Source organism: Lissotriton vulgaris, chromosome 2_1, assembly GCF_964263255.1.
Source record: "Lissotriton vulgaris chromosome 2_1, aLisVul1.2, whole genome shotgun sequence".
Lineage (NCBI taxonomy): Eukaryota > Metazoa > Chordata > Amphibia > Caudata > Salamandridae > Lissotriton > Lissotriton vulgaris.
The window spans coordinates 228,149,377-228,174,667 of record NC_141687.1 but is presented as its reverse complement, the minus strand read 5'-3'; the positions used below and the strand labels follow the sequence as shown (position 1 = coordinate 228,174,667).

The 25,291-nt window shown below is 47.8% G+C and overlaps 1 protein-coding gene across 4 annotated transcripts in view; it reads right to left on the bottom strand.

Moving 5' to 3' along the window:
- The window catches only part of ATP2A3 (ATPase sarcoplasmic/endoplasmic reticulum Ca2+ transporting 3), a 504,701-nt gene that overhangs the window by 204,461 nt on the left and 274,949 nt on the right, over nucleotides 1–25,291 (bottom strand). The gene's annotated exons all lie outside the window — the stretch shown is intronic.

The window sequence follows — 25,291 nt, the reverse complement described above, 5'->3', positions numbered from 1 at the left end:
ACACAATAGTATTATGTAGGTACATGTATGAATTACTTAAAGGTCGACGTTTCGATCCCTAGCTCAGATATAACGGGATCATCATCAGGACAAGAAATTGATATTGCCTGAACATAATTATTAATAACACCGAGTTGGAGACCCGGGAGGGTATTGGCTTCAGTTCAGAGGGCCCTCTTGGCGGGGTTGCGCGAGCCAAAGTGATTCTTAATGGGTTCACTGTACTTCAAACTGAGGTTGGGTTGAAGTTCTGTCGAAGCGCTGGTTAAGGTTTAAAGGCAAGCCCCAATCTTCAGGGTTTGTTAATGAGGTTCCAAGTCTTGGGAATCCTCAATTTATGAGTGTCTCTGCCTCTTCAGTTGTTTGCATGGTTTCGAGTGCCAAAACCTAGATGTGGCATGGGTTCTAGGAGGTGAATAAAGTTGCTGGCTGATGCCTCTCAATCGAGCCTGACAATATGGCCAATATGGTTCTCCTGGAGTGCCGGTCAATGAGGCTGCTCACGAAGGAACCCTGGGTTCCTTCGTGAGCAGCCTCATTGACCGGCACTCCAGGAGAACGTTTGTCTCCCATAGCGGACCAGTTAATTGCCTGGCCGCACTCCCTCGCCTGGTGCTGATTGAAGACACGCGAGGACAGCGCATCCGCGTTGTAGGCATCCGATTGGCCATATTGTCAGGCTCGATTGAGAGGCATCAGCCAGCAACTTTATTCACCTCCTAGAACCCATGCCACATCTAGGTTTTGGCACTCGAAACCATGCAAACAACTGAAGAGGCAGAGACGCTCATAAATTGAGGATTCCCAAGACTTGGAACCTCATTAACAAACCCTGAAGATTGGGGCTTGCCTTTAAACCTTAACCAGCGCTTCGACAGAACTTCAACCCAACCTCAGTTTGAAGTACAGTGAACCCATTAAGAATCACGTTGGCTCGCGCAACCCCGCCAAGAGGGCCCTCTGAACTGAAGCCAATACCCTCCCGGGTCTCCAACTCGGTGTTATTAATAATTATGTTCAGGCAATATCAATTTCTTGTCCTGATGATGATCCCGTTATATCTGAGCTAGGGATCGAAACGTCGACCTTTAAGTAATTCATACATGTACCTACATAATACTATTGTGTGTATGAATGACTTCAGGATACACTGCTAAATGTATACTAAATGCCAGTGACCTGTCAGCTCACTTTGTTTGCCTGATAACTTTCCCCACTTACCTTTACCCTCTTGCCCTCCCCTTTCTTGGATGGCACAGGACTGTGCCCCAATTTAACCCTTACTGTTTGGGTTAATTGCCGTAACTTTGACATTATAAAACAATCGAATCAATAAATATTCCTTGGCCGGCTGGTCATGGAATTTTAAGACTATATAGAGTTCCATTGTGATCTATATATATCAAGTTTTCTTTATTCTCGTTTGCTCAGGACCTTTTGTTGTTTTGATAAATACTTGCTACCCATGGTCCCGAGTGATTAAATGGGTTCCCCCTTGTCCTCTTTAATGATCTATGCAAAATATAACTTAAACAACTGTAATGTATGGTCAAGATGACAAAATGTGATAAAGTCATAAAAGTTCAAAACCCAACAAAAGACCTCTCTTTCAAATAGAAAACTAATCCCAATCTATTATCAAAAAGAAGTGTTTTGACAAAATGATTATGAAATCAAAACTTCAACAATTAAATTGTTGTGTTATTAACTGCGGCACGAATTCAGCCGCAACGGTTTGAATAAGTGGGTGGGGCCATGTCGCCCAACGGACGTGCGCAGCACTACGGAGGTAGTGCTTGCGACGGCCGTGCTGTTAACCTGATGCCTCAAGGGTCTGGGTAACAAAGCACAAAAGCAAAGATCCACCTATGTTTACTCTACGGTGATAATATTGAATATTGAGCCATTTCCATTGCCTGGAAATTTAGCTGGGTATTTTTAATTGTAAGTCAGTTTTATTAAGTTTTCAAAACAAAATCTTCTTACAACATTTGCTTGAGTGAAAGACCACCACAGCTGGTATTTACTAGCTGCCATCTGTGTGGAGTAACTTTAAGCTCGGAACCTCTTTGTAGCCTGATTTTAAACCGAGCTGAAAGATAGAGAAACGAGGTGGCAAGTAATGGTCTTCTCGGTACAGAGAAAAGTCCTGCATTTAGAACACAAAAATGCCAGTCAACAGTGGAGGTTAGAAGACTCCAAGAATGTCATGTAATTAAATAACAAACAAGTCTTTATGGAAAGAAAGATTAATGTTGGGTCCTTAAGGAGATGTATCACTACCACAAAAAATAGGTTAATTTGAACTATTTAGGATTGCCCCATCTCCAGAAGAAAAATGTCTAAAAACACTCCTAACCACAAGTTCTACTAAAAGAAACCTCGAGATACGAATCAAGCGTACAGCGGGTGGAAGGACGGAGAAGAGGATAGGCAGTGGTGTCTGATGACAGCCGGACGCATGACAGATTATCAGATTATCGAAAGCATACATTCACATACAATTTCTATGGTCGGGCCTAGAACACACATGACGAGCCACTTGAGATCACTTCACTGGCTATCAGTAAAACACAGAGTTGAGTTCAAATCTCTGGTGTTAGCCTTTAAGGCGTTGCACAACAGTGGGGCACAGTACATCAGAAAAATAATTATTCCTTACATTCCAGCTAGGATCTTGAGGTCATTTTACCAACATTTGTTGTTAATAACTAAATTCTGTAGGTTGAGGAAGGGGGGGCGCTCCTTCCAGGTGGTAGTGAGTAGCCTATGGAACTCGCTACCTCTATCCTCGAGACAAGAAACTGAGCTCTTGAGCTTCAGATGCTGTAAGATAATTCCAGGAAACAGTTGTAGATCATGAAGGGTTTTAATGCAGCACGAACATCCAGTACAGGCAGAGCAGTCGCAAGCTATCAACTGACTTTAACAATACAGTACATAGGCCACCTGACTCCACTGGAATGTGGAACCTGTTTTGAGTGGCAACATGTCTCATGCTATGGCTCATACAGGAGCTCATGCAAGAGCATGTGACAGGTTTAACCCTTAAAGGAAAATACATCAAAATGAAAACAAGAATGTAACAGATGCCAACTTAAGACCTGGCTGTTTCATCAATAATGGGATCCAGGTAGGAGTGGTGAATTATCGGTGTTTCTCTTTCCAGGGTCTCTTTTCTTTTTTCCTTAGCGCCGGGACACTCCCTGGAGTAGCCACGCGCTTGTACAAATGCCCCATAACATGAACATTAACAAAGAGAACCTAAGTAAGGATTCAGTGGGTCTCCTGAAAACAGGACACATGTGGAATAAAATTTTGCCTTGCATGGGCCAAGAGGAGCATGTTTGGCACTTGGATATGAAACTATCTATGATGTGAGGTACATGAATTGAGAGCTCAGGTACAACATTAGACAGCATTTTATTTAAGATTGGATAGCGGAAGGATGGAACAGATCCCAATCATAGGCGTTGGAGGTAAAAACAGTACATTAATTCAACATGCAGGGCAAAGGAGGAGACCAAGTAGAAAAGGCAAAGCATAAACAGTGGGCAGACTGAATGGTCACTGTAGACCTTATAGGGAACTTATCCCTAGGTATCAGTCTTGGCAAATGGCAGAACAAATGGACACTGAAAACCACTTTTCCAAATTTGAGGCTGATGAGACGGTGGGGACAACTTCAATAAAACAAACATCACAATCCAATCATGTTGTCTCATCACTCATCTGCAAAATACAACAGCCCTACCAGTGCTTTTGCCAATCTTCTTCATCTGTCAGGCTTAAATAAATAAAGAGGGCGCGATTCATAGGTATTTGTGCACACCTAAGTGGAACCCAAGAGAACAAAAAAGTAATTTGACATGGTCAATTTTACCTCCTGGATTGCAGAATCAGAATTTGTGAAATTTTAGACTCGTGCATTGCCCTCATTGTAAACTTAGGGGTTGGGGCTGGATAGGAGACATTCTGTGGTTGGTATCACAGAAAACACAGTGCTCATCTCTAAACCTATATATTTGAAGGTATTCATATCTTCCAAGGTATTGTCCTGCCATGGAAAGGCATAAAAATGTAATCCCATGAAAGGCAGGAATATCTTTCCAGGGTTAGAAATAGAAGTGATAACCCCCATATTTCTGTATTGGAAGGTGTTCATTGGCAGTATTTTCCCTCTGGAGAAAAAATAAAAGTTGCATGGGTAAGTGCTGTTTTCAGGATTATTTACTACAGCGAATATTTTGCCCAGTGAAAAATTCACATCAGTAGTTTTTGTGAAGCAGACTTAATTTAAGGTCTGAAGATAAAGTGACCTTGCACAAAAAGCTTTCTAGTCCAATATTTTATTAAGTTGCTTCCTCAGGGCAAATACGTAAACTTACCAAAGTGAACAAACTTATTATTGTTATCTTAAGGTCAGAACAAACCAAATTCATAAAGGAAAATATATATAATTCAAAGAAACAAACAAAATATTACCAACGTTAGAATGATGCTAAAACATGTATAATGGGGGCGTGGCCAAGATGGCGGGCTGAGCGGTCGCACTTGCCGAGAGCTCCCGGACCCCTGAATTCCTGCACCGCTTGGAACCGCTGATTCCCCCCCGGATCAAGCGGCAACTGAGCCTGGTGCTCACGGTGGAGGTGTAGAGAGCCTGCTGAGCCTGGTTTGCGCTGTCGGGGATGAGATTTTGGCCGGTAAAGCCCAGGTCGGAGCCCGCTGAACGGCCCGAGTGAGAGCTGGAAGCCGCGAGTCTCCCAACCCTCGGAGCGCGACGGAGCGACCGGCCTCCGAGGTGTGAAGCCCGCAGCGGTGCATGAGCTGTCGGAGTGGGAGTCGGCGACGGCTCCGCGAGCGGCCCGGAGTTGTCCGACGGCGGCTGTACGGAGCGGAACGGAGCGGAGGTGCGGTGCGGAGGCGGAGTCGGCATCGCCTCACTACGCCAGCCCGTGGCTAGAGGAGGCCCGCTGGAAGTGATCGCCTCGGCTGGTTATCTGTGCGGGACTTTGGAACGAGTCTCCCGGGGAGGATCTTTCCCTGAAGCAGTGGACCCCGGCGAACGTTGCACTGTGACTTAGCCCACTGGCCGGATTTCTGGATCTCAGATCGAAGAAGGAGAGAGGGTCTCCATCTTGGGCGTTGTCCCCTCGACACTACTGAGCGGCCATTTTGTGAAGCTCGGCCGGGCAGCTCGGCCCTCCTGGTGCTCTTGGTGTGGGCTGCTCCCGGCTGGCATATAGCTGCTTTCTTTGCTGTCCAGTGAGCCTCAGTGTCCGTTATTGATCTACAATGTCGAATGCCAGGGGGCAGCGACGGGGCGACCGGACCTTGCCGGAAATGCTGGGCCGGGGCGCCCTACGCAGCGGAGGTGCCCAGCCTGCCGCGACTTCCCCAGCACCAACCAGGGGGGCGGACGGTGGAGAGCCCCCGGTGACGAGATCATTTCTCGAGTCGCTGTTTAGCTCCCTTCGGGAGGACTTTCAAACGCTCAAGCGTGAGGTGGCCGGGGAGGTCCGCGAAGTGAGAAGAGAGATGGACTCCCTAGGGGACCGTGTGAACACAGTGGAGGAGGCCGGTCATTCCAGGGATGAGGAGATCACCCATCTGCAGCAGGAGGTCCTGCGACTACGGGAGCAGCAGATTGAGTTACAGGCCCACGCCGAGGACCTTGAAAATCGGTCCAGGCGGAACAACATACGGGTCCGCGGTGTGCCGTCTGGTGAGGAGGGTGAAGACGTGACCGCATATCTGGTGGCCCTCTTCCGTGCGATCCTGGGAGAGTCAGAGGACTTTCGGATTCGCATTGACCGGGCACATCGGGTGGGTAGCCCCCGCAGAGCCACGGCGCCCGCTCCGGACATTTTGGCCTTTCTCCCGAACTTTCCCTTGAAGGAGCGGATCCTCTGCGAGGCACGAGGGCAGCAACCTTTCCGATTCCGGGACCACCCTGTGACCCTGTTTCAGGACTTATCCACAGTCACGCTACAGAAGAGGAAATCCTTCAAGATCGCCACGGACTTCCTTCGAGAGCATGAGACACAGTACTCCTGGGGGCACCCCTTCCGTCTGATCTTTAGGTGGAACGGCGTCTTGCATCAGCTTCGGTCCCTCCAGGATGTCTGCGCGGTGTTGGGCCTCACTGCATCGGACACAGATACCCCGGCCCCGCGGAGGAGGCGCAGCACTCGTGACGGATGGCAGCAAGCTGGGGGGGGGGGCCTCACCTCCGGCGGAGCGCCCGGGCTCGCCTGCAATCCGGGCAGAAATGGCGGCGGCCATCCAGGAGGCCTCCAGAGTGGCGGCGAATGGCGAAGTGGCCTTGACGGCCTGAACTCACTCCGGGGGGAGTCTACTTTAGCTCATTCTTATTGCAGGTGCGGGGATCCGGGGGGTGGGCTGGGAGGAAGGGCGAGTGCTGGAGGTGGTGGCTGGACGTCCACTAGGTTGACTTACCACGGCCTTGCCCGTTCCGGGCCGGACTGGGACAATGTCTTTTTTGAAAAGTTTGAGAAGCGAGGAAAGGGGTTGGGGCGGGCGGGCAGATGTTTTGATTTCGGGACCTAGAGGGGGGGCCAGTAGCGGGGGGTGGTGTAGATTTGGTGGTGTAGGGGCAGGGGGGGGTTTTTTGGTTGTGGGGTGTTGGGGTTCGGGGACTGTACTGTGCCAGTGGGTGATTCAAAGTTGCTCTGTTTTGAGGCCTCGAAGGGGGTCTTCTGTGTTTGCTGGCGGGGCTTTGCTCCTTGATATGTGCTCCTTGAACTCCCTCTTTGATGGCTCTTAAGGTGCTTACTCTCAATGTGAAAGGGCTGAATAATCCGGTTAAGCGGCGGGCAGTGTTGTCCCTGTTGGAAAACTCACAAGCGGATATCTGCCTGTTGCAGGAGACCCATTTGCTGGCTAAGGATTGCTCGCGGATGCGTACCCCCAAGTTCCCCACACAGCTCTTCTCCTCTAGCACCTCCAAGACGGCAGGGGTGGCAATCTTGTTTTCTAGGGGGTTCAGGGGCGAGGTCGTGAGCAAGGTGGCTGAACAGAGAGGGAGACTTCTAGTATACAGGATTAAGGTGGGGGGCTTAGCACTGACTGTAGGCACCGTTTATTGCCCCAATGATCATCAGGACCAATTCTTACACAAGGCTTTGGACGACGTTGCATTCACCTCTGATAGGCACATAGTGTTGGGGGGTGATTTGAACCTGGTTTTGGACGCGGCGCTGGATAGGTCTGTGCAGCGGCGCCATCAGTTGGGTGAGCTCTCGGGCTCGATCCGAACTCGACTTGAGGAGCTAGACCTGCATGACATGTGGCGCCGCCTCCACCCCACCACCCGTGCATACTCTTACTTCTCACACGCCCATAGATCTTATGCACGCTTAGACCATCTCCTAGTGTCGGGCCCACTGCTCCTTTTGGCTTCGAATGCGGACATGGGGGTCCTCTCTCTTTCTGACCACGCTCCGGTGGAGGGCGTTTTTACTCTTCCACCGATGGCTCGGCCGAGGGGGGTGTGGAGGCTCCGAGACACGCTTTTGCATAAGCGGTCGGTGGTAGATCAGATCAGGGCGGCCATTTTGGCTTTTCAGACCGTGAACGATAATGGGGACACTTCCCGCGCGATGCAGTGGGCAGCCCTAAAGGCCGTGCTCCGAGGCGAATTTATCGCGATTTCCGCAGCCGAGAATAGGGACCGACAACTCAAGAGAGATTAGCTCACCCGGCAGGTGAGGGAGCTGGAGCAGGTTCATCATAGGACGGGGGCCCCCAGGGTGTGGAGGCAACTGAAGGCGGCGCGGAAGCTCCTGGCGGCCCTTGACACAGATCGAGCGGAGTACGCGGTGCTTCGCCTGAAGCATAAATATTACACAGGGGGCGATCGGTGTGGGCGGCTACCGGCTAACAAACTCAGGGTGCAGCACCAGCAGCACCGAGTGAAGGAACTGTTGGACCCGACCGGAGGCGGAGTCACGACCGATGAGCACATAGCGGACGTCTTCCGCGGCTTTTATGCTGACCTCTACTCCGGGGAGCCCTCTTCGGCCCAGGCGGAGGAGGACTATCTGGACTCGGTCCCGCTCCCGTCGCTGACACAGGATCAGGCTCAGTATCTGGAGCGTGACATACGTATCGAGGAGGTGGTCACGGCGATATCCCGGCTCAAACTGGGCAAGGCCCCGGGACCGGATGGCTTTATCCCGCTGTTTTACAAAACCTTCTGTCAGGAGCTGGCGCCTCTGCTGACTCGCCTCTTTAACTCCTTCGCAGAACCGGGAGCAATTCCCTCCGAATTTCTCCAGGCCACGGTTTCAGTGATCCCTAAGCCGGGCAAGGACAGGACTGCCTGCGGGTCCTATCGTCCCATTTCGCTGCTGAACACTGATTTGAAGGTGTTCACCAGTATCTTAGCTGTACGCCTGGCGTTGCACCTCCCCGGCATGGTTGATTCGGACCAAGCAGGCTTCGTGCCCGGTAGGCAAACGGTAGATAACACGAAACGGGTGACACACATTCTCGAGAAGGCTTCCAGAATCCCTGGAGAGAGGATGCTCCTGTCTATAGACGCGGAGAAGGCTTTTGACAGGGTGCACTGGCCCTACCTTGAGAAAGTCCTGAGCAAATTTGGGATAGGGGAGAAGTTCCGTCATCTGATTTTCAATTGCTACCGGTTCCCATCTGCGGTGGTACGTGTGAACGGCGGCAGCTCTCGACCCTTCCCCATCGAGCGGGGCACGAGACAGGGGTGTCCGCTCTCCCCTTTGCTCTTTGCCTTGTACATGGAGCCATTTGCCCAGAGGGTTAGGCAGAACCCTGACATTATCGGCGTCCAGATGGGTGGGTTTCGTCATGCGATCAGCCTGTACGCGGATGATGTCATTCTGACGCTGGATGACCCGCGGAGATCGCTGCCGGCCTGTGTGGAGGAACTGAACTTATTCGCTGGCGTGGCGGGCTTCAAGGTGAACCTGAGTAAGTCAGCCGCCCTAGACATCTCGCTTACTGCTGCCACTAGAGTGGAACTGCGGAGGCTTTACCCTCTGAGCTGGTCCAAGGACCGGATCCCGTACTTGGGGATCCTGCTGGCGCCCTCCCTCCCGGAGATGGTTACGGCCACTTACGCAGCTCTAGGCACGAAAATCAGGGAGGAACTGGGCCGGTGGGATAAGGGCACGCTGTCGCTACTGGGTAGGGTGGCCGCGGTGAAGATGACCCTCCTGCCTCAGGTGCTTTACCTCTTCAGAGCGTTACCGCTCCAGCCCCCTGCGGGGTGGCTTGCGGAGACTCAGACTGCCATTGCACGGTTCGTGTGGCAGGGACGCAGGCCGAGGATCAAGAGGGGCATCGCTATGCTGTCACCGGAATCCGGAGGGCTGGGGATACCGGACTTGCGGAAATATTTCCAGGCCGCTCAGCTCCGATATCTCGTGGAATGGAGCCGGTGGGAGTCTGATAAACATTGGTTGTTCCAGGATCAGGCGGTGGCGGGTAGGACGTTGCAGGAAGTGCCATTCTTGAGGCGAGCCCATCGGCCCCCCAATCTTTACGCGTCTTTGGTAACGCGGGTCCCACTCCAGACGTGGGACTCGGTGGCTGCCAGATGCGAGCTAACTACCTTCCCCTCTCCCTTTACGCCGCTCATTGGCAATCCGGACTTCGGCCCGGGGATGGAACAGGGTGCCTATGAGCGCTGGAGGGTGGCCCGCTGCTGCACTCTGTACCACTTGTACTCCCCTGAGGGGGTTGTCTCCTTCCAGGACTTGAGGAGGGATTATGGCCTCCCCGAAACGGAGCGCATGCGATACATGCAGGCGCGCCACTGGGCATTACAACCCCAAGTGCGCGACGCGGCACACCGGGAAATCACGGAGTATGAGCGTTGGTTAATTACTCGCACGTCGGACCCTAAACTGATCTCAGACCTGTATAGAATGCTGCAGCCCCCCTCATTTCACATTCACAACCCCGGTCGGGAACGATGGGAGCGAGAGCTCGGGCGCGAGCTGAGTCGTAAAGAATGGGACCACATCTCCTACCGCGCGCGCCACTCGGCCTACCACACGGGTCTTACAGAGACTTTTACTAAAATCTCGACCTACTGGTACCGCACTCCGGAGAAACTGCACGAGATGGACAGGGCGATACCGGGGACGTGCTTGCGCAACTGTGGCAACACTGGTACACTAACACACATACTATGGGAATGCCCCCTGCTGGCTCCTTACTGGGAAGAGGTCCTGAGCGAGGTGGACAAATGCTTTGGGATAGAACTGCCTAGATTCCCGGCCTATGTCCTGCTGGGGTTGCCGAATGGGTTGATGTATCCCCTTAGGTCTAAGAGGGGTAGACAGATCGCAATAGCGCTGGGATCAGCGGTGCAGAATATTCTCATACACTGGCGCACTACAACACTTCCCTCTGTAGTTGGTTGGCTGCACAGATTATGGCACGTTCTTGGAATGGAGAAGATGTCCTTAGTGGCCCTGGGGGATACTGATACCTTTGAGGAATTGTGGGAGCCCTTTCATAGCCTGTTATGTTCCGAGTTTCGAGAGATCACCTCCCCTAGATATCTTCGGTTGTTGAGACTGACGCCGCCACCGAACCCGCCTGCTTGATTGGGTGGGGTCGGTATTGTATAGTAGAGATTCATGGAGAGTTCACAGTAGTGGAGACTGTAGATACTGGCACAGTACAGGGGGTGGGTTGGGGTATGGTAGTTGGGGGTTCGGTTTGGTTAGGTAGGTTTTTGGAGCGGGGTTGCTTCTCCTCCCTTCACCCCTCCCCCCCCCCTTCCTTCTTTTTCTCTCTTCCCTTCCCCTCCTTTCCCCCCCCTTTTTTTTTTTTTCTTTCCCTCCCCCCCTTTTTCATTCGTTCTCTCTTTTGTCCCCTCCCTCCTGATTTTTTTCTCTCCCCCCCTTCCCGCCCCTCCCTCCCCTTTTACCCCCCCCCCCCCCCCTCCCCTCGTCGTCTGTCCGTGCCCACAGGTGCGAAAGCTATGCTCCCGAGTCGGATGGAGCCTCTTGCAAAATTGTACCTGCATTACTGTACTGGCTGTATGATGCGCATTGGTGCGCGGATCTTGTGGTTCACCTGTTCCCTGCCCCTTTGTGTCCTACCCCACCCTGCTTCAATAAAATACTTTAAACCTAAAACATGTATAATAAGGGCTCACCACTAAAAAGGTACGGAGGACTTGGGTACCTTTTCTAGCGGTGATCGTTTGACTGTGGATGGGCACACTTTTTACATTGTGATGTGGGTGTTTCTTTTTTGGTACGTTTAGTTCTATTTCTAGTACAGTCTTATGTTGATAAAAATTGCGATTATAACTGTTTTAGGAGGTATATACCGTTATTTTTATTGATATTATTTTGTTTTGTTTCTTTGAATTTACGGCCTATTTTCCATTATGAATTTTGTTTTCCTCATTGTCTGTTCTGACCTTATGATTAAATGAACAAGTTTGTTCACTTTGTTTAGTTTACGTACTTGCCCTGAGGAAGCGACTTTGTTGTCGTGAAACACATGTTAGGTTTGGTCCTGAGGAAGCTATTTTGATGTCGTGAAACACTATCGGCGGGCCAGGATATCTTCCAAAAATAAGAAGAAAAGAGTTGAAAAAAAAACTTTTTGTATAAGATCACTTTGTATTCAGACCCCAAATTAAGTCTGGTTTTGTACTGTGATTTACGGTGGCAAAATGGAAGGCCACGCTCCCTTTGAGTTTGTTTTTGTCTAATCACAGGAGCGTCCTTGTTCCCCTTTCAGTGAGTAGTAGATTAGGGCCCAGATGAATGAAGCTAAAAACCGCTCGCAAAGGTGCAGATGCTCAGAATCTGCCCCTTTGCGACCAGTATTTTTGCATTTGTGATGCATCATCCCAAATGCAAAAATCGCAATTTAAGGAATCTCAAATTGAGATTCCTTAAATGCAATGCATTAAAGTTTAAAAAATAGAGATTTCGCTAATAGGGCTTGCAAATTACCATGAAGTTCTTCTCATGTTTCGCACACACAAGCCCTAAGGGCATGTGTGTGCGCAACATATGTGCACAGAACAATTTCAGGGGTGCAACAGGGTGTCCTTTGGACACCCCTGCACCCTTGAAATCGCATTCTCAATTTGCGATTCGTAATTGCGATTCGCAAATTGAAAATGTCTTCCCATTCATTCCTATGGGCCTGTAGGCCCATAGGAATGAATGGGGAGGTTTTCCTTAATTGCGAATCGCAATTTGCAATTTGCAATTAAGGAATTTTAAGAAATCGCTATGTATTAAGCAATTTCTTCATGCATAGCATTTTGCTATTCCTTATTAGCGAATCCTTATTTTTCGCTAATAGGAAATCGCAAAATGGATGCTTGATGCATCTAGGGGTTAGTGAAGCTGGGGGACTCATGTGAGTCTAAAACTGTCATAAGTACTCTTTGTTGAATCTCCCAAAGTGTTGAAATCTACCCCAAATGTACAACAATCTTAATTTAGCAGAGTTCTGCCTTCCAGCAGCCTGTTTTAGTGAAACAGGCATAAAGTTTCAAAGTTGTGCCTTCTCACCTTGGAGTAGTTGATTCAGTCCTGGCTCAGACTTGCAGTTAATATCAGGACTGGCTGAGCTACTCACAGCTGACTTGAGACAACTTGAGCTCTGTGGTGACGACATCCTTATAAAGTGATATGATTTTTACAGCTTTTACGAAACAAAGTTCATGGCCTCTTTTAATAAAAGGCAAATGCACAAGAAGAACTCAGCTAAGAAAAAAACTAGAGCAAACTACTAACCAGGAGTCCATTTTACAATGCCGTTTCAGCGAGGTTAGTGACTCACGGCTGGACACTTAGGAGTAAATTACAAAAAAAATCGGGTGTAGGGTAAAACTGACCGCATAGCAATATTTGTAAATGGAGCTCAGTGTTTGCAGAAAGGTTAAAGCAAACGAAACTGGAAATAAAACAGAACTAAGAAATGTACGTTTTTTGTAAAAATAAATTTCTGGCTGTAACACCCATTTAGGAGCAGTGCAGCAAACTTCAGAAAGCCCTGACAGAAAATGGTTTTAGGCAATATTGATGTTAATTTGCTAGAATTTCAACTATCATGGAAAACACAAACTCCGTACTTTTGCCCCAGACCACAGAAGCTATACCTGGTAAGAAAACGGGGTTCTTTCTCTCGATAACTTCTTTTTTTCCTCTACTAGAACTTTAGCCATATCCTTAAATCCCAAACTGTCCCCGCTAATGTACCTTGTAATTCAATAAATTAGCACCGTCCGCCATTGAAAGGCATCTCTGCTGTAGCACAGGGGAAGGGAGCAGCTTATGGAAATTCAGAACACTGCACACTAGATTTTTTAAGCTCGAGACCACGATATGACTATGCATTCAAATGGAAGGCCTGGATTCGTCACTCACCACCTTACAAAACGGGGAACCGCAACTCCACAGTGGGACATGTACACGGTCCGACAGACGCCCCCCTCAGCCCTCAGTGACTCCAGGCATGTTTGTTTTCACGGAGTTCCAGGCCAGACGTTGAAAAAAACCTGCTCTCGTTAAAATGTGTCCCTAATAATAAGCATTACATAGATCAGAAGTTATTCAGAACGTAAACACAGGCTCGGTTATGTCATTCAGTTTTCGCTGCCCAGAAGGGGCTTCCAATTTCATGACTGTTAAAGCCTGGAGCGAACATGGAAACGAAAGCCCAGTGGCACTGGTGGCCAGTGACCAAATTAGTTAACTTAAATAAAAAGTGCTTTATAAAAAAAGTCCTTCCAAGTGGGTGGTCAGAATATATACGAAAATACAGGGATTAGTATGACTTCAGGGCTGTCGCCCTCAAATTAGGACAAAAACCTTAGTTAGCTAACACTTTCTGCTGAGTGTGTTAATTCCTGTCGATTGCACGTCCTGCAGTTATGCGGAAAAGCCAAAGGTCAGGGCACATAATTGAGGAAAGGCCATTACTTCCTGGTCCATCTTCCCCGATCCAGTCTTTATATGTGAGATCCTATCTCCTAGCACAGTGGTTCCCAAGCTTTTTTGACCCGCGGCTCCCTTGACCCATTGGCCATTGCCCGTGGCTCCCCACTGTTACTTTTTGGGAGGGCATGGGAGTGTAAGCCCAGCCTCAGGAGTACTTGCATTTTTCTCCCTGAAAATAATTGGAATGAAGTTGATGAATGTATTATAATCATATACACAGGGTGTTTTGCATTACTAAGGCAGCGCCCCTAATAAAATATTCCTAGTTACACTTCTTTGCCCATGTCTTTTTTAGAGTAGCATCTTACATTTTGTTATCCAACTTACAGTGCTAGATAGCACCCCTATGCATGTAGGCCTAATTGCCAAAGTGTTTCTGCGCTTGAAGAATATTTGCATGCACTTCCATTTCTACCCATGTCATACGTGCCAACACTCCTGTCTCAGCATGGTGACTCATTTTTAAACCACAAGCAGCTTTATTTTTGCCATCTCCTCCCTAAAATTGCCTCAAATCAATGCAAGTAAGTAAAATTAATTCCTCAGATTTGTTTTTTAAAAGTCCCTCTTCCTTGCTTCAAATGTTGGCATTATGCCATGTATGGCATTTTACTTCCCTGTGTTCAAAGAGAGAGCTGGCCTGTATGGGAAGTGTGTGTAATGAAAGAAATGTGTACTGGAAGTACCTATGATTCAAGTAAAAATGTCAATATTTGATAATACTTAGTGTGTTTAATAGACAGGCAACTGTACTTTCCTGATAACTTGCATTGGTGTAAAATGCATTTGGAAAAAAATGAAACTATTAAGACTAACAAAATAAATCAGGCATCTTCTGCCTACTTTGGGAGTGTTGGAATGTGGGGATCCAGTGAAATATGGAGGTTATCTCTCTCGAGATGCCATCAATTAACCACTACGTTTACAGTTTTAGCCATGTCACTTAAAAATCATCAACATCATATGATTAAGTCTAATTAGTTTAACTGAAGCCAACAACCCCTTCAACGTTAAATGCATTAAAGTGCTTGATGCGCGGCTCCCCTGGCTAGACTTGACGGCTCCCCGGGGAGCCACGGTGCACAGTTTGGGAACCACTGTCCTAGCAGATATTATTCCCTAGCCAAATCAAAATACTTCCCCCAACATGGCCGAGCGGTTGACCTCGAAGGTGGGGAACGGGGTTTGAGTCTCTGCATCAACACTCAACATCCTGGGATTCTGGGAAAATCACTTAATCTCCTCGTGCCTAAGAAAGAAAATTAATGTGTCCATCTGTAACAAAACTGGTGCTCATGTAAAGCACTCTGATACCGGATATCTTCGGGTCTAGTTTGCGCTATATAAAACTCCAGCGGGGAAAAAAAAACAATCAACACCCAAGGGAAGGGAGGGTGGCAAATTTTGGACTGGAACAGGGAAGAGTAGGAGTTGAAGATTATCGGTAAGTAACTGGAGCACTCTGACAGCTATTAATGCCCAACAGGGTGTGTTAGTGGGGTTATTAGCAACTTTCACCCTAACTTCACTCAACCAAGGCAGAAGAACACATCTAATGTCCCTCAGTCTAATGCTCCTGCTTGTCGCACTCCTTTAAGAGTGTGGGCATACAACACTAGTGCCAGACCTCCAGCCACTCTGCCTGGCAGATGAAACAAAGTGGGCACATATAGTTTGCCTGTTTTTTAGCTGTTTTCCTAACCCTTGATGTTTTTTCACCTCCGTCTGCACCTATTCTGCTCGCCATGTTAATATTGTCTGGCCCTCTCCACCAGTAGGTAATTCCATTTATTTACCTCTCTACCCGTAGACAATCTCCTAACATTTCCTCAACAAGCATTTCTTGGCCTCTTGTCTTAGTTATGCCCCTTTCTATTGAAAACGGACCTCTACTTTATTTACCCTACACAGTGATTAAATGAATGCATCATATCTGCCCCCTCGCCATCCTTCTAGACTATGCAGCTACAAGACCTTGCATTTGCCATCATGTGATAAAAAGGTGCAGACTGTGGACTGTCACTCAATATGTGGGTTCAGGGCGTGGCGGGGTTCCAGATGAGGTCTCGGAGTGATGTAAACTATCCACTCCCATACTAGCAACCACATGCAATAAACAGCCTGGACATGCAGTAACCTGTAACTCCTTTGGGAGGTGATACATGGGAGAGGACTGGCTAACGACGGAATGTCAATACTTCCAGTAAGTTCACTAGTATATCCACAGGTGAGTGTTCCACCACAGTGGTATTTCAACGGATCAGCAGTCCCAATCCTTAAATCATTGTTCACACTGAGTGAGACCTAGACGGAATCAAGCAGCTCTTGCAGTTAAATCTACTCCACAGTATCCGTTTTCCATCATTATCACCGGCTCTTTGTCTGAGCAGGAGACACCTATGTGGAAACCTTTCCCTTGGACAGTAGATCTTTGCTGGAGGCAAATTGCGATTCCCTAAATACAATGCATAACCCCCAAGCATTTTGCGATTTGGAATGCACAAAAGTGCATCTTTCAAAGTTCCATGTTGCACACATACATGCCCTTGGGGCATGTGTGTGTGTGTGTGTGTGTGTGTGTGTGTGTGTGTGTGTGTGTGTGTGTGTGTGTGTGTGTGTGTGTGTAACATGTGGTAGCATAGCAATTTCAGGGATGCATCAGCGTGTACCTTTGGCACCCTTGCACTCTTGAAATTTCACGCGCAATTTGCGAGTACCTATTTGGTACTTGCAAATTGCGCATGCAATTCCCATTCATTCCTATGGGCCTCTAGGCCCATAGGTGTGAATGAGAAGCATCTCCTTAATTGCGATTCGCAATTTGCGAGTCACAATTAAGGAATGTGTAGGAATCACTATTTTTTTGCGACTCCTACATGCATAAGCAATTACGATTGCTTAAAAATTGCAATTTAGGAATCGCAATTACAAAGTTTGATTCATGTGGCCCTTAGCTTGTTAGGGGTCGGGTCCTCTATCTGATAAAGTGGAAGGGATACGGTCCAGAGGAGAGAACTTGGGAGCCTGCCCTAAACCTCCATTGTCCTCTCTTGCTAAGATGCTTTCCTAATTGGTTCCCTTCTAAACCAGGCAGACCACTGAGATGACAGCCTTGGCGGGGGCTGTCATGGTGGTGTCAGGTGGGAAGGTCATGCACGTAAGGAGAACACGGCATCTGACTCTTCCTTCCTTACATCAATGCAGAATGGCTGGAAGACATGTGTACATGTTAAAGTACATGTACCGGTAGTCCTGGGGGCTGTCACAAGAAGAGATTCCCATGATCAGAAGTTAATGGAGGGCAGGATATATGCTCCTTCGACCCGGTGCTTGACAATTGGACTTTTGAATCCTCCTTCTGTGTATCGAAGACTCCCCTTAGACGTCTTGCCATTGCCTGGGATTTCGTCCCATTGCCCGACCATCCGGAATATGTGTTCAGCGCTGTAACTTAACCACGTCTCTCATGCCGCGGCCCTTATTTCCGACCCCAGCGTTGTGAGCCGAGTCTTTCAGTCCTTGTGGGGGCTGTTTCATTCAGCTTGCTCCGGCTTCTCAGCCAGCTCCTCTTGTCCTGCCTTCAGGGGTGATAGGAACAGTACCGGGACAACGTGTTCTTGTATCGCTGGTCACCACATCATGGCAACCTGCATCTTTGAGCCCCTGTGAGTGAACAGAGAGTCATTGACACTTGTATTCAGTTAGTGCTTTTTCTTTACCTTTATTTTTTACTTTTTTGCTGGGGCGTGTTACACTGTACCTTCGCAGCGGACTCTCCTGGTGGAGAGCAATGGTCATAGGTCCTTTGTTGGGGGATTCCTGTATTGTACTGCCTCACCCGTTCTTGGAGAAGAGGTCATCACATGTTATGCTGATTAGCCCATTTACGGTGTTTCATCCCCTAAAGGAATGCAAGTTCACTCGAACAGAGGGGTGTGAGTTATAAGAATGAGCTTGTGTGTATGTATATGTTTCTAATCTTTCTCTCCTTTCTTGCACAAAAGGCTTTTCCATTGAGGCCGTTGTTCCCTAAGCACCCTGGTGATGAACGTTGTCCCAGAGGTTTTCTGGACCCGAGCTGTTCCGCTCTTCGCAGCCTTAGTTGTTTTCTCCCATTCCCCTTTTTCCTGGTGCGCTCCAATGCAAAGCAGTGAGCATTCAATACTCCTTGTGTGGCAGGGTTTAAAGGACTGGAAGAACTTACAGCCTTCCATCATCCCCGCTGGACGACCCAGCAGGTCAGTGGCGTTTTAATTCTGACACACTTGGCACTATCCCAACTGATGACCAGCTGCTGCGGAGCCCCCACCATCTGAACGCAGGCCCAGTGTGGCACAAAGCAGAAAACCAGAGGAAATGTGAAGGAGGCAAATGAGGCCTCAGAAAACATCCTGCATACGGTAAGTTATTCCCGGCCCGGCTTTAGGGTGAAAGGTGATATCAGGCACAAAATGTCTTGGGGGGACACCAGCCTTGGTGGCTGCCCCCTGCTGGACTACATACCTCTGGACGAGGCAGAGGATCTCCACTGAACAGCCCAAGCGACTGGGGAGAGACTACTACAAGGGTAAGCTGCATGGCGGACCTGGTATGTAAACCAGGGGGCTGCATGCAGATCCCCAGAGGAAGGTGGTGAGCACCTACTAGATCAAGTTGTGACTCTGACCCTGAGCCTTTGCCATTCACTCGGATATTACACTGCCACACAGCACGGTGATACCGAAGTGCCCAAAGACAGGTGCAGAGACTTCAACACACTGTCCTAGCCCAGCACAAGCAATGGGGACAAATGCAGAAAAACAGACACTTCAGACCCTCTCAATGCAGTTTGAGATGCTCCTGGAGGGGATTAAGAATGTGAAAAAGACACTGGAGTCTAAACTAGATGCTTTAATAACTGAGATGGGGCTTTTGTACGTGGACCATAAAAAGCTTGTAGACCGTGTAGACTTTACGAAATCCATGCTGGCAACTATACAACCAACTGTAACAGAAAAGCACACCCAGTGACAGGAACAGAGGAGAGCTGTGGCCACCCTGGAAGTGAAAGCAGACATTGCAGAAGGCAGCTTCTAGAGCAATAATGTGTGCATCACAGGCCTACCAGAGGGATCAGAAGGCCCTAGTATGGAGCTGTACCTTGAAGACTGGAGGAAAGATATCACATGTTTCCTCCATTAAACAGGCACACAGAATACCTTACAGAAAACCCCCAACTGGGGCCCCCCAGACCAGTGGTGGCAAAACTGTTCAATTACTGGGACAGGGCCCCCATTTTGCAGGTCTCAAGAAGCGAAGGTCTGTGTCTGGTGGACAAAGGGACTGTACATATATTCCTGGACCACATGAAGGAGGTTCAAAGACACTGAGTCCTTCCTCGCTGTCAATGATAGCTCCGGCAACTTGGCATCAAATACTCAATTATGCTCCCAGCTAAACTCCAAGTGTTGGACTAGAAAATACTCTTTTTCACATCGCCGTCAGAGACATGTGACTAGCTGGAGAGTGTGAACGGGGTAAAAATTGACAATCAACCAGTGCTGCACAATGGATGGGAGCGGCTGAAGGTACAGCGCAAACCACGCAGGGCCGTAAGGGGTAAACCGTCCCAAGCACAGGCAACCAAGAAACATGCCATGATGGTGGAGGAGCTCAAACAGCAAGGTCACATCAACGCAGCTCCATCCCAAAACCCCAGGGACTCCCCGCTGCGATTCATCAATGAACAGGTAGAGGAAGCGGAGGTGGGGCTAAGAATCAGACCAGACATCACCCGTTGACCTTAGACCGGATCATCTGATTTGAAAACTGTCATATCCTTTACATATTGAACATGATTTGGTTGGCCAGTGGCATGGGGGGCAGGAAAAAGGGGGTAGGGGCCACGAACTATAGCCCTTCAACGGAGGGGAGACATGGAGTATACCGAATGTAATGGGACACAGGGGAGGTACCTCAGCTGTACGTTGGCAGGGCTGGGCCTACCCTTCATGACCGGAATAGATCGACTGGACGCCTCTTATGGGTAGGAGATGATTCAGTTGCCTCACTGTTGTGGGCTGAAACTGGGGAGGGGAGTTGGATGTTATACAGTTGTTTACGTTTATGGGCATATGTTGCAGGCCACATCATGTGCAGATGAAACCACTCTGGGGTGACAGCTCTGTGCAAAGCCATCTCTGGAAAATACACCGCCACATACTATGATGAACACTCAGGGGAGGGAACCACATAGGTACACTATTTTAACCTGGAATGTGCGTGGTATGGCCACACCCACAAAATGGCATAATATCCATACCTACTTAAAGCACAATGGGATGCACATGGCATACATACAAGAGACACATTTGGCCTCCCTAGAACTCCGGAAACTGTCCTAAAAGTGGATGGGACTAGTAGTAGGCATGAACTACTCTGTATATGTCATGCCTATATAATATGCGTCTTGTCTTCGGTCCCTCTAGTAATTCGTAGCACATTCACTGATAAAGAAGAACGCTCTTGGTGGTCAAGGGGAAACTAGATGGAGGCCCATTGGCGCTGGTAGTAGTGTACGCTCCTAACAGCAACCTACAGTAGTTACCGGATGCCCTTACCCCCAGACTGGTATTAGACTTAATGGTTCCGTGTATATGGGGTGGGGATTTTAACTGCATACCTGAAGTTCAGTGGAACAGGCTGACAACCAAGTGTTCAGCGTGAACCGTCTAGAGACATCACGCTTCTTCAGCACAAGGATCACAGACAGGCAACTCCAGGATGTGTAGAGAACACTGCTTTCTGATAGTGTGGAATACTCTTACTTTTATCCTGTACACCATCTTCACATGAGAATCGATATATTGGTATGCAACGAGGCAATGTCAGCCAATTTTCAGGACGCTGAGTACCTGAGCCGGAACCTATCAAACCACAGCACTCTCAAAATGGTGGTGGGTTGGAGCAGGCGCTGCACATGCATACCCACATAGAGACTAAATACCCATGCCTGGTTAGATACCCCATATAGGGAAACTATTGGGGACACATAGATCAATACTTTACTGAGAGTCAAGGTAAGGCGCCCGAGAGGGGCGTTGAGTGAGATACCTTTAAGGTGGTAATTCGAGGGCTATGCATCAAGACATCGTATGGCATAAAACATGTATTGGAACATTGAATCAGGGCAGAGGAGGTAAGGCAAGGTGGTGGAGTCGGAAGATAGAATGAACTTTCCAACCTGCGACGCAAGCGTACTACATTGACAAACCCACTGTGGTAAATAGACTACAAGGAATATGTTGCCCGACAGCATGCAGAAGGGGATAAAGCGGGTTGACTTCTCACAAAGTTCCTCTGATGGGACACCTTTTGAGCACTTGTAGAAACTATCAGTTTGCAAGCTGTTGACATAACTTCCTCACAGGGAAATATTAATGTAGTATTTGAGGCAGTTTACGCAGCACTCTACATGGCTTCTGATGCAGCGGAAAGAATGTCCTAGACCCTTTGCAGAGAGCTACCCTTCAAGGCCCGCTCCTTATAGCGGAGGTAGCACATCAATAGATCACTCGGCATGTCCTAAGATCCCGTGGACTGATGGACTCCCTGCATAGTTCTATGCAATCTACAAAACGAAATTCGCTCAAAAAATCCTCTTGGTGCTTAAGGAAGCTAAGTGCACCGGACACCTACCCCTCATAATGAGGCAAGCGTTGATAACTGTTTTACCCAAACTAGATTGTGATCCCTTGGAAATGAAATACTACCGGCCTCTCTCATTGCTCAATACTGACTGCAAGATATAGGGAAAGGTGATGACCCAAGTGATTAGTACACTGGTGCACCTGGATCAAAATTGGTTTATCTCAGGGAGGAATATACTCACCTTTGTTAAATGCCTGCTCCCCAAGTTAAGTCATTGGGAGCAAGCAAAAAGCATCCACACTAATGCGTTCAGTTGTTGGATGAAACCCCCAAAGGGTCTCTGCATTGATTTTTAATGGCTAAATCAGAAATACATAGGGTCACAGACAACTAACCTCCTGCAAGTGATATCTACGAAAACATATAATTGCCATTTAACAAATAGGGATCTCTCAATAGAAAATTTAAACGATTTTGGATCCTGGTTTTCACAAAAAAGTCCACATCAAGTGTTCCAAGCTACAGGCCCACAAATTCAATGTATTTTAATAGTGGTTATGTGTATTCCTAAAATGTAATCGAATCCGCAACTGTATGCTGAAGCTGCGCAGATATCGGTGCCTAACCCTGCCTATGGTAGGTTGCTTAATTGAAAAGCCGGGTCCACAGCTTCTTGGAAATTCAAGAAGAGGAGAGGAAGCTCTGGGGTGGAGTGGGAGGTCATTCCATGCTTTAGGAGCAATGCAAAAGAATGCCTGTCCTACTGATCTGGTTCTGTGTATGGTTGGGATGTGTGCGAGTAGGAATCCTGCAAAGCGGAGGTGTCTAGATGATTGGTGGAAGGGATGCTACTGTTAAGGGAGGGGGGCTGAGCTATGAAGTGCCTTGAAGTTGTGTGTGAGGAGTTTCAATTGTGAGCGTTTGCGAAACGGGAGCCTGTAAAGTTCCCGGAGGTGTGCTGTGATGCAAGTTCTGATATGATGTTATGTGAAATATTAATGTTCCTCAAAGTTTATTCTGTCACTTAAAGTCACAGTTAAATTGTTCACTCTTGGTCAGAAGTCAGCATCTGGGAGTAATAAGGACCACCTAGGATCATAACCAAAAAGACAAAGGTGTTCCAGCCAACTCCACGAGTAGGCTCTTCTCTAGATTAACCGTCCCAGAGCAGTACACATGTTAGCTAACAATTAAATCAATAGATGAGGATTGCTGAATGAGTGAATGGGAATTTAAGTATGAAAAGTGTGGATTGGTCATACTGTCGTATCTTATTGAGGACAGCAAAGCGGTACACACGATGGGTATTAACCCTGGAGATGTTTAATTCACTCCTTAACACTCATGGCCAGCAGGGTCCAGAGTCTTCCTTACCGCATAACTACCTGAACAATCTGTGACAACCCACCCAATACATTACTTTACAAATAAATTCTGCTATATATTATTTCACCATAATTGTAAGGCGCGAGACATATGGGGAATGAACACAGAAGTGTTGCCTGGCAGATCAGTTTGATGCCCATCTCGATCAGTACTCCGTTCAAATTAAGAAATGTGGGAATCTTTCAAACTCAGATTAAATAACCTTTACTCAAATTAATAGATGCCAACTGTCTGCTTGAGTCTGGAACATGGACCACTCCAAGCTGGGCAAGAACAGCCACCAAGGCCAATCTCTGTGGCATCCACTGCGACCATAAACTAGAAGGACAAGCAACTTCATGATGTGTCAAAGTGTCATCAATGAGTTGCCAGGAGAATTGTCTCCAGGGGTGGAACCAATGTTATAGAAAATGATCAGGGGCATTGATTGGCATTTACACTTCAGGTAAACCCTGGTTACTGAAACCCTCGCGCTGTGGACCAGAGTTTGACACAGTGGATATACAGAAGGCCAAGAGGACCATCTCTCCCTACCATACTGCAGTTCCAGTCTGCCCTGAAGGGAGCTGCCAGGGTGCTGTGGGGTGCTCTGCTCTCTGCAGTAGCAGCTCTTTGAAGCAGTCTCATATCCAGGATTGCTGCTGTATGGAGACAATGAAAGGATGTGCGCTTGGAACGCCCTTGATTGGCTGAGGGGCCTCGAATAAACAGCATCCTCGGAGCCAGATGAGGGCAGGGTGGAAACTCACATGACTCAACTCCAGAGCATATCATTAAGCACTCCTAAACTCTGCCATAAGTCACAACAGCAATGTGTTGGATGATTCCTGCTCAAACAGAGCTCGTAACGAGAGTCTAAAACTGCATTGGAGTAATTAAGTAGAAATACATAGTACTTCCTCTAATGGCCCTTCTCCTTCGAAGATGTGAACTCTAACAGTGCAGAATTGAACACTGGTCTGTGGTCTTTGTCACTCGGTTTAGCCCTTCTGCCTGCCATAAAGTCTCTTCAACAGAATATTTCTTATTGTTCAAAGACACAGACAGTTTCTACTTCCCTTTCAAGAGGGAAGGTTCTCAACTGCTTCCCGCAGGGAAATTGCACACAGCTCGGCAGTAGTTGTTGCAAGATTAAAGGCTGCAAATATGAAAGAAAAAAATACACATGGTGTTGAGCAAAGAAAGGTACCCAGTACTGAGGGAATGCAGCAACTGAACGAAAGACAAGCATTTACAATGCAATAGGTCTCGCAGCATTAAAGTTTGAGTTATTGGCATTGTGTATGACAATGCGTTGCATACATTTTTTTGCAAACTTTGAATTGGTGAGCAGTGAGAGTGTGTGCAAGAGTATGCTGTTGCTCACATCTGTTATTATTCACACAGCTCTGAAGATGCACCTCACGCACGGGGCTGATGCAGTTATTATTTACACAGCTCTGATGATGCACCTCACGCACGGGCTCACAGCTGTTATTATTCACACAGCTCTGATGATGCACCTCCGGCACGGGCTCACAGCTGTTATTATTCACACAGCTCTGATGATGCACCTCACGCACGGGGGCTTACGCAGTTATTATTCACACAGCTCTGATGATGCACCTTAGGCACGGGCTCACAGCTGTGATTATTCACACAGCTCTGATGATGCACCTCACGCACGGGGCTGACGCAGTTATTATTCACACAGCTCTGATGATGCACCTTAGGCACGGGCTCACAGCTGTTATACATTTGCTTTTGTAATTTGCACACTTTTAATTTTCTCCTCATGTATCTTTACTGTTCCTATTGTGATCAGTTTGAACCACAAAATTTTTTCTCCTAACATCAGCAAAGTATGTAGCAGATAATGAACTATGTGAAAAATATTGCAAATCTCTAATTATGCGGAAAATTCTGTACCCTCAGAATCGCATATTTCCAGTGGCCCTGCTTACAGCTGTATATTAAGCAATAACATTCTGACGATGGCAAGGTTTTTACTCTTAAGTGAAGTTTCACTAATACAACACAAAATACAGAATGGGAAGGAGCAGTGAAAGTGCCTATAGTCTAAAGAAAAGCACGGGAAATATGTGCTGCCTCTGTTCTGCCTACTCTCATTCTCCCCAAGTACTCGCAGAAGGCGGAACTCTAACATAAATAGAAGGAACTTAAAGAACATACTCCACGTTGGGTTACTAGTGACTGCATTTATTCTCTACCAACAAATTCTCTCATGTTGTCATATGAATAGACATAAATTGATTACATCCAGGGCCACTGGACTTATGTGATTG